The sequence below is a fragment of the Anomalospiza imberbis genome, chromosome 5 (assembly GCF_031753505.1).
Source record: "Anomalospiza imberbis isolate Cuckoo-Finch-1a 21T00152 chromosome 5, ASM3175350v1, whole genome shotgun sequence".
In the NCBI taxonomy this organism is placed as follows: Eukaryota; Metazoa; Chordata; class Aves; order Passeriformes; family Viduidae; genus Anomalospiza; species Anomalospiza imberbis.
The window spans coordinates 8,055,844-8,073,004 of record NC_089685.1 but is presented as its reverse complement, the minus strand read 5'-3'; the positions used below and the strand labels follow the sequence as shown (position 1 = coordinate 8,073,004).

The 17,161-nt window shown below is 39.8% G+C and overlaps 1 long non-coding RNA gene across 1 annotated transcript in view; it reads right to left on the bottom strand.

Moving 5' to 3' along the window:
* LOC137473685 (uncharacterized) overlaps nucleotides 1–16,031 on the bottom strand; it is a 28,557-nt gene extending 12,526 nt beyond the window's left edge. The window contains exon 1 of the long non-coding RNA XR_010998932.1: nucleotides 15,874–16,031. This is a non-coding gene — a long non-coding RNA (uncharacterized lncRNA). The remainder of the gene's footprint in view (nucleotides 1–15,873) is intronic.
* Between the last annotated feature and the right edge of the window lie 1,130 nt (nucleotides 16,032–17,161).

The following is a 17,161-nucleotide window of genomic DNA, read 5'->3' as shown; positions in this document are numbered from 1 at the left end:
ATATGCATCTAAACAGAGATAATATTTAATGGGCTCCAGGTAGCTCAGCACTCATATGAATTGCCCTTTTTTTTTTTTTTTTTTTTTTTCTGCCACAGATTCTTTGGCTCTCCTTAACGATATAATAAATTTACATCATCTAGATTACCTTCTACATGCAAAATGTGGAATTCAGACTAAGGATGCAATTTAAACCTCCAGTGTAATTTAATTTGGAATCACCTGAAGTGTTGCTTCAGAAGATCATTGGTAGTGTGTCAGATCTATCAGTTTTGTCTCTATACTTGATACTCTCAAGCATCCCAGATGGCTTTAGGTGCCTAAATCTGAGATACTGAGTTGAATTTATTTTGTCTCTTTAAAAGTGAATTGTATGGCCTCAAATCCTATTGAGGATGTTGACTATATTGTTAATAAATAAGAAAGGATATTAACTACAGCACATGAAAATGTCTTTCTTGTAAATCTAACAATCTTGATCTAAATGCCCTGCCAAGTCTATTTTTATAAAATGTCACAGCATCTACATTGAATGACAAGAGGAGGCCTACTGGACCTTAAATCCATACAACCAAAGGCTGAAAAATAAATGTGGAGATGAAATTGGTATGCTGAGGCAGCCAAGGGCTTTTAAGGAAATTAAATAATATTGGTGTATCTTGTGATCACTAATAGTGGTCAAAGGTCTTATCTTGATGTTAGCTTGCTTATTTGTAAGCAGCCCCGGGAACAATTTTAAGGAATGCTTTGAAAGTTAAATGGATGGCCCTGTGGATGTGGCATGAGAAGCAGCATGGAAAGGAATATGAATATAATCTCTCTGAAGCTGCACAAGTGACCATATTTTGACATGTGGGAAAGGAAAGTATTTCTGTTCTTGTAAGGCTGAGGTTGGAGTCAGATCCATTAAATAGAGCTACAAAAAGAAGCCCTTAAAACACCATAGAGTTTTTGAAAATGCATACATTCCAATCAGGCCTCTTCCATGGGATTTCTGGTATAAAGCTAGTAATTATATTGGAATTTCAGAAACAACTTGTAGAGCTCCCAAAACACAGGGAGGAGTCCCTCCCAGGGCTGGAATATTAAGTTGGCTGGAAGAGTTGTTGGCTTTACAAAGCACCCAGGACCATATTGTGATCATATTGAGGCTTTCTTACATTTTTTGAAGATTTACATTAGAGCTCTGCATGGATACAGGACACTTATCAGATAACTCACAGAAAAATAACTTGTTTAGTGTGACAGGCTTTCTCTGAGGCTGCCAGATACATTCCATGAGCACACATAGCCTGACTTTTAAAAATGCAGTTTCTTAAAACCTCATTAGTGGCTGGTAACTATGCAAAGTGTTGTTGCATCATGAAAAACACAGCCATACCATCAATTATGTGTATGCAGATTCATGTTTAAAACAAAAAGTATCAAGTTTCATTTACTGTGTTAAGACATTCATTTCATACATCAAGCTCTATGGAAAGAATACAAAGAGAAACTACTTCTGACAAGTCAGTTTAATAGAATAAACCCTATCTGGTGTATACTTTATTCCAAGTCAGCTGTTAACAACCCTACCCTGCAGCCTCAGGTGTGAATTTTAATAGCTTAATGAGACTTTGTGGGAAAACAATCTTTGACACTGAAGTTGTTTATGTGTTTAAGGATATTAATGTTTCAGGTCTGGATTCAATGCCTCCACAGCTCTCAGTTGTGAAATATTTGCTGCAGGTTACTGTAACTGGAACAGATTGCATCTTTTAATGCAGCCAAGCAGGCTCATGTTTAACTGTAGATTTAAAGGAAAAAACATAGCATGCTGGTAATTGCATATAGGAAGTTAGCTTGTTTCCTTTAAAAGCCCCACCTTTCATGAGAACCCCACACTAACACCAGAATTTTCTTTAAACAGGTCACTTTTTGCTTTCCATTTAGACACAAGAGCAGTGTTTCAACACCGAGGAGACTGCTGGGAGCAGATAAGTCTGTTGGCTGTTGAGCAGTCAAAACTCCTTCTCATTTCTCTTTATAAATGTACCCTTGTGTGTACACAAAACCTGGTTAATTTACATTGGAAAGAAATTTATAAATGCATTTTCCTTTCAGTGACTATGATTTGAAAGACCCAGAAATGGAAATATTTCATGTTTTTCTTTAAAGCTTGTTGGAAAACTTAATTAACAACATTAATTCAGGAGAGGTTTATTGAACTCAGATTGTTTTGAAGCATTTCAGTTTAATGACCATTCTGCTAACTCCAAGAAAGGGTTAAGTGTTTTTTTCCCTAAACTCTCTTTCCCTGTAAAAAACCAGTTAAGCCACAGCTTCCATGTCTCCCTTGGAAGAGTGATTCATCTGGTAGACTGTAATTCCTGATTCACTGAAGTCCCAGAGCTTTAGCTGGGCTAAACTTTTAGCATTACAGTGAGGAGTCCAATGACCCTGAACCTCAGTTTTTTCAGACTTTTCCAGAAAAGTCTGCATTTAATGAGATTTTAATGATCTTTTATGGTTTTGTTGTCTTCAGGGACAGTCTTTCTTGAAGAGAGGTGCACCAGAATTAGTTTTAATGAAACTTCAAGACCTGTTTCCCTGTACATCAGATTTTGTAAATAAGGAGAAAGAAAAAACCAAACCAAACAAAAAAACTAGAAATGAACACTGCAAATTTCTAATCCATGTGATACTTTGAAAGTCTGTGCTTTTGACCTGATTGAATCTGTTCAAGCAGTAAAATATAACTTCTCAGAAACTGGCCTGTCTGCCCTTTATGAATGCAGATTTCCTTTGTTGTCATCTTCAAAAATCATGTTGATTTGGAATTGGAAAGTTGTCCTAGACAGTTTACAGATTTGTTTCTGGGTGAAATCAAGGTTATTTTGTCCACAGACATAAAAGAAGTACTGCATGCTCCTAAGTGACTGAGTGTAGATCCAATGGCTCAGTGACTTGAGTACACAACCTAATTAGGATTTAGCATAGTTATTGCACATTCATATTTGAGCTCAACCTGTTTCAGATGTGAAGCAACACAAATCAGTTTAAAAATCTCACAAATAATTTATAACCTCACAACTGGTGGGCTAAAAATATCCATTCTTTTCAGAGAGTGGCAGACAGTAATGAGTTAAACAATGATAATTCAGTCTTGTATTCCACATACTGATAGTATGATTTTTGAATACCGGATAAACAACATACATGTGTCTTTCTTTCTTTCTTTCTTTCTTTCTTTCTTTCTTTCTTTCTTTCTTTCTTTCTTTCTTTCTTTCTTTCTTTCTTTCTTTCTTTCTTTCTTTCTTTCTTTCTTTCTTTCTTTCTTTTTTTTCTTTTTTTTCTTTTTTTCTTTCTTTCTTTCTTTTTCTTTCTTTTTTCTTTCTTTCTTTTTTCTTTCTTTCTTTCTTTCTTCCTTTCTTCCTTTCTTTCTTCCTTTCTTCCTTTCTTTCCTTTCTTTCCTTTCTTTCCTTTCTTTCCTTTCTTTCCTTTCTTTTCTTTTTTTCTCTTTCCTTCTTTCTTTCTTTCTCTTTCTTTCTTTCTTGTCTTTCTTTTCTTTTCTTTCTTTTCTTTCTTTTCTTTCTTTCTTGTCTTTCTTTTCTTTCTTTTCTTTCTTTATTTTCTTTCTCTCTTTCTCATATAGTTGAATAAATCCATTTTTTTTCCTTATCCTGTGTTACATACCTGAAAATGTGCAGTGTTCCAGAGGCAATGGCTTAATTGCTGCTGGATCTAATCTCTATACATCCAGAGACTCTGCTCAAAACAAGGCATGATATGTATTGCTTCTTTAATTCAGGTAAATTATACCTCAGAATTATGGTTGTTCTATTTTTGTTAAGGTTTATTTCCCCCACCCCAGATTTTCCAAGGCTTTTGGGCATATAAATTAAAGCTTGCTGTCAGACACACCTTCTAAACTAAACACTACCTTATTTTCTTATCGTATTTGGAAATCAGTCATATTTTGCACACCTTTCTCAGAAATGAACTTGTCATCAGTTAAAAATACATACTGTTTTCATGAAGTGAGATAAGATACACTCATGAAACTCCCTCCAAGCTATTGGGGTTATCTTTATATCAAGTACAGCAAGACTTTTGGTTTGAATCCAAGAGCTGTCAATTATCAGAAACTCCAAAAGACACAGAAAGAAACACTTGGCCCTATTTTGCTTGTGATTTTATCTTCTCTCATCCTATTGTGTTCTCTGCTGCAACAATTAGTTTCTTTACCATCTCTGATCAAAACTCTTTGTCTTCAGCTTAACTGTTCTAAATATCAGGGGGTAATTTCAGTACTTTAAAGAGTTCCATACTTTTTGAACTCTTCTATTGCTTTCTTTCTTTCTTTCATGACTTTTCATGTCAGGCAGAATACTTGTTATCATGTAACATTTCTTTCATTGCTGAGTCCAGCCTGTGCGGCGTTGCATTCTTTCCCCCAGTCCCACGCAGCTCCGGAGAGCCTGGAATAGCGCTGCTTCTCGGCAGGACCCAGGGCCGCTGCTTGCTCCCGGGTGCTTCTGCGTTCCGTGCACCGGGGTGGGCTGGCCTGGCCGTGTTCTGCTGCCATGTGCGAGGGGCGAGGCAAAGAGGGAAGGAATTGTCCACTCTGTCTGCGTGGTTGGCTGGAGGGCTTTAGTGTTGCATGGAGCTGTGACAGAGAAGTGTGATTCACTCCCCAGCGCCGTGCGGACGGAAATGGCTCCAAACAAAGGAGGGAATGGGGTTTTATAGGGGGCGGGCCAAGGGAGGCAGAAGCCCCCCTCGCCCAATGGGGGCAGGCTACGAGGGAGTGACGTGGACCGGGGTAACCAACGGGGACGCAACAGGGGCGGACACAGGGCTCCGGTGTGCATGGGGTTGCAGGGACAGGGTAACTGACAGGGAAGTCTCAGGAAGGAACGGGGGGTGGCTACTGGAGTGACAAGGGGAAGCTCCAATGGTAAGTGACCGTGGGGGGAATAGGGGTGTACAAAGGGGTACACAGAACCAGCTAACTAACATATATCAGAACCCCTAATCTGAACCCTACCCCAGGATGCAACATATCCCTATTTTTTAATATATAAAAAAGGACGGCTGTTTGGACTTCACTGCTTGTGTGGTCACTTCTTCACTCAGCTCCTACTCCTGGTATTTTCTTATGCTGCTGCAACGGCTGCCCTTTGCAGATGGAGAGAGCCTGGAGATGATGCTGGGACTGGTTCTTCTTTGGGTGTTTGGGAATAGGGGGATTGGGAAAACAGCTTTATTCAAAACATATGAACTGGGGGAATAGCTGGACTGAGGTAGCTGGAAAGAAAAATGTTTTTTAGGGAGATATAGAGTCCCTTCTGTCCTTGCAGCGTTTACGATTGGATGCAACCCCTTGATTGGTGGGATCACTGGTTGCATCCACAGGCACCTTATTGTTCTGACTCACTGACTGCCCTGGTGTATAAGGTTTAACATGCCTCCTGGGGACCCATTTGACTCCTGAGGGTATGGATACGCAGGCATATCCCCATCCCCAAGTCAAAAGTGGGAATGGACCCTGGATTTCTTTAGAGTCCGGATCCCTCACTAACACGGGAGGCCGCTCCTCTGGCTGGAGCTCCTGATGTTGCTTGAAATGCCTCAGGGCTGGCGGTTCTTGCCTGTCAAAGAAACAGTTTAAAAAAATGATGGTAAATAACGCTTTGCAAAGCCTCTCGTGCGGTGACAGCACTCGCACACCTCCCTGCTGCTTCCGGAGGACCTGTTTCAGCGTCTGATAAGTCCTCTCTATTATGGCCTGGCCGGTGGGGGAGTGGGGAATCCTGGTCTTATATTGGACCCCCCATTCCTGTAGGAAGTTGCTGAACACCATGGAAGTATAGGCTGGACCATTGTCAGTTTTAATTGTGGTTGGGTCCCCCAAGGTGGCAAAAGCGTGTATAAGGTGTTTTCTCACATCTGTGGCCCTTTCCCCTATGTGGGCTGAGGCAAAAACAGCTCCCGAGAAGGTGTCCATGGTTACATGGACATTCCTGAGCTTCCCGAATTCAGGGACTTTGGTGATGTCCGTCTGCCATACTTCACAACTGCGGAGACTTCTGGGATTCACACCTGCTCCTAGTGTTGGTAAAGCCGCCTCCTGACAGTTGGGGTGTGAGGCCACAATTTCCCTGGCTTGGTCACGCCGCAGATGGAACTGGCGTACCAGACCCAGGGCATTCTGATGGAACTGCTGAAGGCTGAGCTTGGCCTTCTCGACTATGTTTGGCTGGCCTCCCAGCTGTACTGGGGCTGCCAAGGCATCTGCTCTACAGTTCCCCTTGTCAATAAAGCCTGGTAGATCCGTGTGTGATCTCACATGTACCACATAAAAGGGATGCTCACGGTTAGAAACCAGGTGTACTAATTCTGTGAGCAACCTGAAGATGACCTGATTTGGGACTTCTTTTTTGACTGCATGCTCAGCTCTAGACACTGCTCCTGCTACATATGCCGAATCTGTTACCAGATTAAAAGGCTGGTTAAATTTCTCAAAAGCCCTCACTACAGCATCCAACTCCGCCACCTGTGGGGAACCTTCTACTGTCTTAACATCAGAGTCCCACAAGTGAGTCTCTGGGTCCTTCCAAGTCACCACCGACTTGTGGGACTTCCCTGACCCATCTGTGAACACTATCAGGGCTCTGAGTGGTCTTTTACTTTGTATTTCTTTTGGTAACAATTTGAATTTGGTGTTGAACAAGTGATGGCCAGGATGTCCGATCTGAATTTGGCCTGAGAAGCTGTAAATTCTCATTTTGTCTCAAAAGGTGTTTGAAAATCTCTTTGGTCACCTTCCCCGTGGATATTTTGATGGGGAGGTGGATACATGTGAAGTCACAACCCGCTAGTACTTGCAGACGAGCCCTGGCCCGTATTATGAGCTGCGCCATCAGCTCTTGTGGTCTGGTGATACTCTTGGACTGTCTGTAGCCAAGGAACACCCACTCTGTTATTAAGAGGGGGTCCCGTTGACCCTTGTCCCACTGGAATATCATTCCATAAAAATGGGGTAACTCACCTAGGATGATGAAGAGGAATGGCAGCCCTGGTTAATGGCAGCGATGGGCCTGCCTGCTCGCGATGGTGGTTTGGACCTTCTCGAGTGCGGCTCTGGCCTCCCGGGTCAGGACTCTCGGGGAACCTAAACCCTCATCCCCCTCCCTTTCTGCTAACAAGTCAAAAAGAGGGGACAGTTCCCTCGTGGTGAGCCCCAGCCATGGTCTGATCCAATTTAATGATCCGCACAGGCACTGGAGGTCATTCAGCATTTTAGGGTTGTCATTTAACTGAATTTGCTGAGGCCTGATTGTCTTGTTTTTAATTTCTAGGCCTAGATAGTTCCAGAGTGGCAGCAACTGTACTTTTTCCTTCTGTAACTCAAATCCTGCCACCAACAAGGCCCTAACAGTGTCCTCCAGAGCTACTTGTAGGACCTCGCCGTCAGGGGCACAAATCAGCACGTCATCCATGTAGTGATAGAAAATACAGGATGTCCACTTGGCACGCACTGGGGACAGAACCCTGGCGACATACCACTGGCATATAGTAGGGGAACATTTGAGACCCTGTGGTAGTACTGTCCAGTGGTAGCACTTCACTGGGGCTTCTCTGTTGATGGAGGGTACAGAGAAGGCAAAGCGAGGGGCATCATCCGGATGGAAAAGGATTTGGAAGAAACAATCCTTGATATCAATCACAGCCAAATTATAATTTTGGGGTAGCATAGATGGAGATGTCATACACGGTTGGAGAGAGCCCATGTCTTTCACAGCCTCATTGATCTTTCTTAAATCGTGGAGGAGTCGCCACCTGTCCCTCCCTGTTTTTCTAATTACAAACACCGGAGAGTTCCAGGGGCTGTTTGTTTCTACGATGTGTCCTTCTGCCAATTCCTTGCCCACTAGTTTTGTGAGCACCTGCAGTTTCTGCTTATTCAGCAGCCACTGCCCCTCCCAGATTGGCTTATCTGTGAGCCATGTCAATTTCTGTGTGGGGCGCTCTTCAGTGGCCGCACCTAAAAATGCCGGAGGGCTGGAAATTCCAATTTGGTTCCCTACTGGGACATAGCATCTCTCCCCCATGAGGTGAATTTGCAGTTGATCACAAACGGACATACTGAGGCCAGCAGTCCATTTGGCCCTGCATTTGGATGATGTTTTTGGATTGTCTCGCTGGCTGGGGCCTGCCTAGTGCTAAGACTGGCGTGGCCACGCTTTGTAGCTCCCAGTGTGACGGCCACTTGTGTGGGGGGGTGACTGTCACATCTGCCCCTGTGTCCATCATCCCCTGAAGATGTATTGAGTGCCCCTTGCACTTAAGTTTGCACCATACAAGGGGTTTTTCCTCTCCCAACTTCCCAGCATAAAAGACTGAGAGTTCCAGGTCATTGCACAAGACACAAGGAATAGGAATTGCTTGTGCAATAACTTGGTCCTTAGGTAGGAAGAGGAGGGGTGGACACAGCGTGCCAAGAGATAGAAGGATTAAGGGTGGATATTACCAGAGGGACCTCTATTTCTAGTGGTGTGTTCTTTGTGTCCCTGACAATGAGGTACCTGCAGTTCAAGAGGTCTTCTTTCCTCCTGACTTCACACCAGCAGATGTGCGACAGAAGCTCTGCATCTACTATGAAGAACTGCCAGTCCTGGGAACGAAAATGGACAGGATTAGTGAGTCGCAGATGATAAGGATCCCTGTTGTCAGTAGTTGAGAGGCAGCCGCTTACAGATAGAACTACGTGGTACATTGCGGCTCCTCTTGCGGCACCGCAACTTGCCTCATTTTTATCAGTGCGTGAGGCAAGTTCGCACTCAGTTTTTTGAAGTTGTAGGGTTCCCATCCCCCCTCTCTCCTCCCACAGCCCTGGGTGGTATAGTCCCTAGAAATGGGCAGTGAGCCAGAAAATGTCCCTCTTGATGACAGTGGAAGCACCAGTGTTTAGGTGGGAATTGCTTTGGGGCTGAATTCCTTGGAGGAGCAGCAGCTGAGGCGACCAGCTTGTTCTTGTGCTTCTTCGGGGCTTCCTCTATCATCAGGTGTGACTTCAGGGTGCAGTCCTCGATGATCTGGTCAAGGGTTGGAGATGGTAAGACCAACATATATCAGAACCCCTAATCTGAACCCTACCCCGCGATGCAACAAGTCTGTACTACTGACAAAATGTGAACTTGGTGCTCATTAGCTATCATGCCAGGCTGCACTGCCTTTTCAGGAGTTTTGCAATCAGCACACATAAACCTGTGCCCCTGTGAGTGACACTGGAATCCCAAAGTCAGAGAAAATAAAATTACCATAGTTCTAGGCTGATTTTTTTTTTCAAATTCTCATTGTGAATAAATACCTCTCTTCAATAGCTGGACAGATTTGGAATAGAGGCCTCAGGAATGTTTCTCCAATCACTTCAGTGCTATTTTCAAGTTCCTAATCATATCTGACAATGAAAGTATAAACACTTGTGCTCAGATTTCTGCAGCAGACATCAAGAGCTGAGTTTGCAAATGTCAATAGACAGAATTAAGGACTTCCAGGGTGTGATACACTTGACCTATTTTTGACATTTATTTTAAGATGTGATGAAATATATCTCTGCTAACAAGCTCTGCTGTGTGCAAAGAGAGTCTCAGGTGACCAGCCACAAGGTTTTGATGTTGAGATTTTGTCAGTTATAGCATTCACTTACTTACACTGTGTATGAATAATTTGAATCCTTAACACATATAAAGGCAACACAAAGTAAAGTATGATTTGAAGCTGTATCCAGAAGAGACAAAAGCATTAGAAGTAACCAAGAACATACTGGTATTGATATTACTAATGAATATAACTGTTGGTAACAATCCAGTGTAAGATCCAAATTTTGAACAAAAAGTCTCAGAATGATCAGCCAAATATTAGAAATTTGGTAGTTTTACAACCAGAACAGTATTTCCTGGATTTCTTCAGAAGATTGATTGTTTCAAATCCCCAAATATCATCTAATAAACACAGTCTTCTTTTATTTCATCAGAGAAAAAAACCTTTTCTTTCCTACAAGTCCATTTTCATCAGACATGTGGAAGATTATTTCAGAACTTTATTGTCTACTCTAATAGGAAAAAATAATGGTTTGGATAAAAATTCTCATATTCTACTCTCAAACAATGATTTATTTGTTGTGCACAAGTGAAATTATAAGGTCTGAAATGTATATTTATATTAACATAAGACTTGCAAATGTCTTCTCACAGATAAGATTCACTCAAAACACTTATTTGAAGTAATACATCATATTACATACTGGCCAAATTTAAAACCATATAGAGCATGGTTCATTGTCATTTTTCTAGATCTGATAACAGCAATATAAAACTGAAGGACTGCAACAGTTTAACTATTAATTTTAATTCCTTCTTTTTGATCAAACATGCTTTACAAATTATATATCCCAATAAAGCTTGCTTTTTAATTCATCTACCCTCAGTCACAGGAACACTAAACATTTTGTTTAACTAAAAAAAAGAATGAAAAATAAAAGATCTTGTACATCTCAGTTTAACATAAATCTAGAAGTGTTGCATGAGATGAAATGAATGTTGGGTAGGTAACACTTGAGGAACCTGAAAGCTTTCTCCTAACCAAAAGCAAGTGTCTCAATTTGTTAAACTTCCAGGCTAATCATGATCTTTCCAGGCAGATTTATATTTATTGTGGTATTAGATAGCCCATTTCCACTAGCAAGATCTTTAATGTTTCCACTGGGACGTGCTCTGAAAATTTAAGGCCCTCTCTTGCCTGTGCTTGTGAGTGTGATTAAAGCACGGTCAGTGTTGGGAGTGCTGGATTGGTTTGAGTTGTTTTTTTACCCAACCTATTCAAAGCAATGGCACACACAGAATTTTATTCTTTACAGTGATAAAATCAAAAGATTTATTCTCACAAGCAAAATGAGGGTTAAACTGGGTTAAGTGCATCTGTATTAGACCATAATGCATTGTCCGTGAAGATGTCAAGTTGGCAATATTTTAATGAGCTTAATTCAGTCATATAAGCACTTTCAAATATCAAAATCTCAGTATTGTGTGTACTGACTGACAGTACAATTGTGCAGTGTTAGACACAGAAGGTGGAGTTGGGCTTAGTAATTTTTATGGCTGGCTAAAATTATCATCCAAAAAGAGTTCTTTTATAGCAAAGCATTTGAATGTGTCTCAGTATTAGAGCATTCACAATGAAGTTTATAATCTCCAATATCTTCCAGTGGTTTCTTCTTGAAAGGTCAGCATATAAATGTTATGTTATTTAAAGAGATAAGATTTTGTAGATAAAGGTATGAATTTGCCTAGTAGTGCATTTAATAATCGCCTGCTCACATTAAATGGATGAAAGATTAATTTATTTTTCACAATTTTAAGAGTTTAAAAAGATACAAAAATACCGATGTGCTTTTTTGTTATCATTGCTATTTAATTGTCTCAGGTCTTTAGTTGTAATGCACTTGCTAGCACTTAAATTTCAGGGAATGTGTTTTTTCAGCATATGAATTTTAACTGAATACCCTTTTCATAAGATGGTAATTTTACCTTAAAAAAATCAGTTGGAACCTAGAAATAATTTAAGAAGCTAGGTGATATTATCTTAATTTCAGAATATGGACATGAGCATTCAAGTACTACCTTCTGTTTCAGCTAATTCTAATCTCTGCCAGGACAAAGACAACAGAAAACCAGCTTCACCCTGAATGAGCCTGCTTTTATTACAGTCAATCAGGTAATTAATTCCAGAGAATTTTCTCTTCTACAGACTTCCTGTTTATCATCCTTCTCTGTATATGAAGGCTTTTTGGCCAGGCATTGCAGTAGGCACGCCAATGTCTACAAGAGCATTACTTTTGTCAGGACGGATGTCAGGAAAGTTCTTGAAAGCACTTGCACATCTCATAAATACCAAATCATATTTATTTCCTTAAACTTTTTACTATACTTATCCTGTAGCATTTTTCAGTTGCTTTGATTTCTTGACAATACTTGATCACTTACTAAAAATGCTTAACATTTTGTGATTATTTGGTGATGGACTTGTTTAATTTCTCTCTGTACCAGGTTTGCCTAGGATGGCAATAACATACCACACTGGTAACTATGTGGAGCAAATAACACCTGATTAAGTGGAGGATTCATTAAGAAAATAACTTTTTGGAGTCCAAAACAGACATAGGCATGTTTTCTTGTGACTGCCTGGTTTACCTGACTGAGAATTGTTTTTCAAAACAGAGTAAAGAAGAAATTATCCTTGATGAGTTTCTCCCCTTTTTCTTTAAGCTCTTGTTTTAAACTTTTTTGTAAACATTTGTATTTAATTCAAGGAGACCCTTTCCACTTTGATTGTATGTACTGCCTCTTAGTCAAGATGCCAGCTAAGCCAAAATCTCCATATCTCAAAGAAGTTCCATATGTGTTTAGAACACCTGACAGTTTCAGCAAGGGGTGTAGCCATTCATGAGTAAATAAGTGATTTCCTGGCAAATAGAGATGCCATTCAGAGAGCGTGAGGTTGCTTTTCAGAGCATTGAATCTGTGCCAGTGAAAAAGTATGACAATATTACAATGGTTTCTCTCAGTGTTAAGAGTAGTAGAGATAACACAGGGAAATGAGAAGATAAAAAGGGGTTGTTCCTTTCCTCCCCCACCCTCCCAAGCTGTCAATGTAATATCACGAAGATGAGGGAGGAGAATTTAAAATACAAAAGGAGAGGGGAGAAATAAAGAAGACACTAGCAAAGCAAATAGTTTGAAATTATTCACCAGATCAACTCCAAACTCCTCAAGGAAGTTGAAAGCTTCAGGAAACCAATTAATTTAACTTAAAATTTTAAAAAATACATATAAATATATGTATAAATAAGCAAAACCTGTCTTAGGATCAGAGTTCTCAAACTAGAGACAAAGAGAATGGAAGAGTGGGCATATTGCCAGGCAGATTCCCACAAGAAGCAGTGGCAGTTAAGAGTCAAGAAGTTTCTATCTGTCCTAGAAGTAATTTTGATTAGGGGCACAGATGGACCGCACACGCAGAAGCAGAAAACAGGGGCTATAGTTCCTGGGAGCCATAGAGCTAAATAATTCTTGCTGTGTCCTATCCCAAGGACCCCCCATTGAGAAGCAAAGGAAAATTAGTTTGAAAATCACTGACCTATCTGGAAAAAAAATTGTGTTATTGCTGCCTAAAGAATAATCCCACCAGTACCCCCCACTGCTGCCTACAGGGAACTTGTTTGCTGGTGAAACTGGGTGGCCCAGAGCCTAATAAATTACTAAAAGCCTAGAGAAGAGGACTATATTTTCTTTGAGTTATGCCAAAACTATTAAACATTATGTGAATAAGTTACCTCACCTACCAGTCATCATTCTTATCCCAGCAAGAACTATGCCATCAAACAAAAATTCTCTTCTTGTCACCATTACCACTTATGTGTCTTAGTGAACACATGTCGTAACCTCATGGCTTTCTTTTAAGCTGAGTATTTTCTTATTCACCTGTGATACATCCAGTCTTCCTTGTCTTCTGATATTCTCTCCTCTTCCAGCTGTGTATTTCTGGGTGTTTCCTTAAGCCTCAGTCACACTGTAAATCAGCTGTAGTAGCCACTCTCTATGGTGCCTCATAGGCAAAAAGCTCTTATTCATGGCAAAAGCAGGACTAAACTGAGGCTCTGAACACCTAGAGGTCAAAAGTATTTCCAGAGAAGCATATTAATGTGTCTATAACTACTATGCACAGCAGCAGAGTGTATTATAGTCAGTGTTTCATTCAAGCCTCTTCCATCCTTGCCCAGGGCTTAAAAGATAGGCAAAGCTTTGACAACTTCCGCTACTGCTTGAGTGTTATCCAAAGTGTACAGCATAAATCAGGGCAGGGGATGAGTGGTTGATTGTGTCTGTTCTAAATATTATCCTTTCAGCAGTACAGAAGAGGACTTCAAGCCCTGGGGGGACTCTTCAGCCATGATTGTTACAAAGAGACATAGTTCTTTTGAGGAAACCAGAATGGTTCCATTAACTCGCCCATCTCTGAAGCTGCATCTTTATTGAATTCCCAAAGTTACATAATATCCCTTTCTGCTACTAAAAAAGAAATGTGAATGAAGTTTTTGTGCTTTTTTTTTTGTTGTTGGTTAGGCCAAAATCCTAGGAAATACAAAGGCTGAGTGTATCTACCATCTAAGCTGCGTTCTGGAGACCATAATTATTTAAAGCCATACTTTTCCCAAGTTAGTCAGAATCCTTTTACTGCCATTAGTGAGAGGAAAACTAGATGAGGGCTGGTTATGAAGTGGTATAAAGCACAATGAGTTGAATTGTGTATTTTGTACCTCCTCACACAAGTGATGGGAGAACAAAAGTGGCTTTAAGTGACTTTGGTGCTTTTTATACATTAGACCCTGCCAGAGAGCTGATTAGTCAGCAATGAGTTAGAACCAAGTAGAAGCTGTATGCAAGAGTAAAGTTATTGCATAAGTTTCTTGTCTGGAGTTGCTGTCAGTTTCAGTCGAAAGGGCATTCAGCTGTGATAACGTAGTTTGTGTGTATAGAGAGAGGTTATGATCTAAAATATTGCAGTATATTTAATTTAACATAGTTTTTCAGATATTTATTCTGAATTTAGCCAGTAAAAACACCTAAGAGGTTCCATGGAAAGTTAATAAAACCTAACAATTCACTAAGGATTGTGGCATATGGTGTAAAGAAAATAAATTTAAATTATTAATTATACTATTCATAAAGTGTATTTTATACTCAAATTTTTAAAATTCTTAACACGACTTCCCCTCCAATTTTATGACACAGTCAGTGACTGTTTCCTTGCATGAAGAACTGCATCATAGACCAAATATCTCTGAAGGCAGGGGAAAATCGAAGGAGAAAACATGGGTAACACAAACAGAGCTTCAAAGAGGAGTCTAATTTTCATTGTGGAGCAGGAAATTCACTTCAGCTATGGTGTTTGCCAAAGGTAATCTTGGCTTATATATAGATTATATAAAAATAATTCTATATAAATTATAAGCTCCAGAAATAGTAAAGGAAGTTGAGGTTAAGCAAATGTGTCCTACTGACAGAAGTCTAACTTATTTGTATGTTGTTCCTGCAACCTGCTTTGGCATAAACAGAGCAATCCCAGGTCAAACAGAGCACTTCTGCCTTCCAGGCACAGGTCTTGAGTTTATGGCCTGCCCAAAAATCAAAGCATTGAAAAAGCAAAAAAAAAATCCTGAACCCCTCTAGACATAAGAGATCACTTTAATGAGTTGCCCATGGAACAGGCAATTTTATAGATTTTAAGGGTGGCACATCATTTAAGCCTTTACATAGACCTGTAATGGTTCTGTAATCAGCATAAACCAGGCTAAATTTAATTTTATATCTGCTTGATGCCTATCAACACACACATATATTTGCTTCCAGCCATGAATATTTATCCCCCTTTCAAATTCAGAAGCACTGACACACGGCTTGTCTAATATCTGGGAGGTTATAATAAAGAGATAGTTGATGATTGATCTTTTGCAAAATATTCCCTAAAGATTGACCTGATTATATTGCAATCACTTGCTCCCCCCTAAAATTCCTCCTTCAGATATTTCTGCTACAAATTGTTGGGATATACCCAGACAGCAATGAACATCAGTGATTATGTGAGTAGGCTTAGGCATATCACAATTTATAAAATTCAGTCTTCTCAAGCCAATTTATGTGTCTCTACATGTAATTAATCATCAATTAATAATGTGTGATTAAGTTCTCTAATTACAGCTGTTTCAAGATTAGAAATCTAAGCTCCTTCCAAACCAAAGAGAACAAAATGGACATCTCAGGGATGGACTCACCTTGACATAAAAGAGGAATATAAGATGGATAAGAACAAGTATCTTCTAGAATTAGGTTTTCCTCCTTTGTCTATGAAGGTAGACTAAAGATTACAGCACTGAAGACAAGGATGGGTGGGATGAATCTGATTCCACCTGGCCATGGCAAGGCAGCACATGAGGTGGTTTTATAAAACCAGTGGTTTTATCCTGGCTACCTATTGATAAGGAATGAGAATATGTATCATTAAACAGAAGTATGTGCAGGTTTTGGCAGGGGTCAAGTTAATTTTTTTCACTCTGGCTGGTACAGGGCTGTGTTTCAGATTTGCCTTGGACACAGGGTTGATGATACAGAGATGCTTTTGTCATTGCTGAGCAGCACTTAGACAGAGCCAAGGACTTTTCTGCTTTTTGTACAGCCACCCTGGCAAGGGGGCTGGAGGTGTGTGGGAGGCTGGGAGGAGACACAGCTGGGACAGGTGACCCAAACTGATCATTCCTAATCTCATGATGTATTATATTGTATAAATATGTTATATTATATACTAGAATTATTATATCTTGTTTTGTGTAGATAAACCTAAAAGAAAACTTACCATATATATATAGACACATATAAGAATATTACATTGACACCAAATCTCACATGTACTGAGTCAAGAGTTCTATAAAAAAAACAAAGTTTTGTTGAAAGTCAGTTCCAGATTCCAACAAATAAAAGACAAATACCAATGTAACGGTAGATTCCAAAACTGAATAACTTAATCATAATTTTGACTGGGATTGCTCTGCCTTGCAAATGAATCCAAGTGATACATTCCTAGTATGTCTTCCTGGAAAATATTTGTTCTAATTTAATTAATTCAGAAAAAGGCCTTAATCGCTGAAAAAAGAGGCTGAGTAATTTAAAAAAATCATAAAAACAGAGGAAATGTGGAAGAGAGAATTTCTTCAGCACAGAAGGTATTAAATGAAACATTTGACACTTTTATAAGTCAAATCTTCAGTTGAAGATTTAGTTCAGAATTAACTGTCATAACTCCACTAAAATCAAAGTAACTATGGCAATTTACATCAGCTGAGGACCTGACCCAGTCTCATTCTGTGAAGAAATATTCTTTCTGTCTTCCAGAAATCATTACTATGAATGTGCGATATTTTATAGGTGGATCAGTCTACTAGTGTACAACGCCAGTTACAAGATATCAATCTAAAGTATCCTCACTATATTTACATATCTTGATGTTGGTCCATCTGGAGTTTTATTTCACTTAACATAGCAAAGCTGGGCAGTTGCTGAAT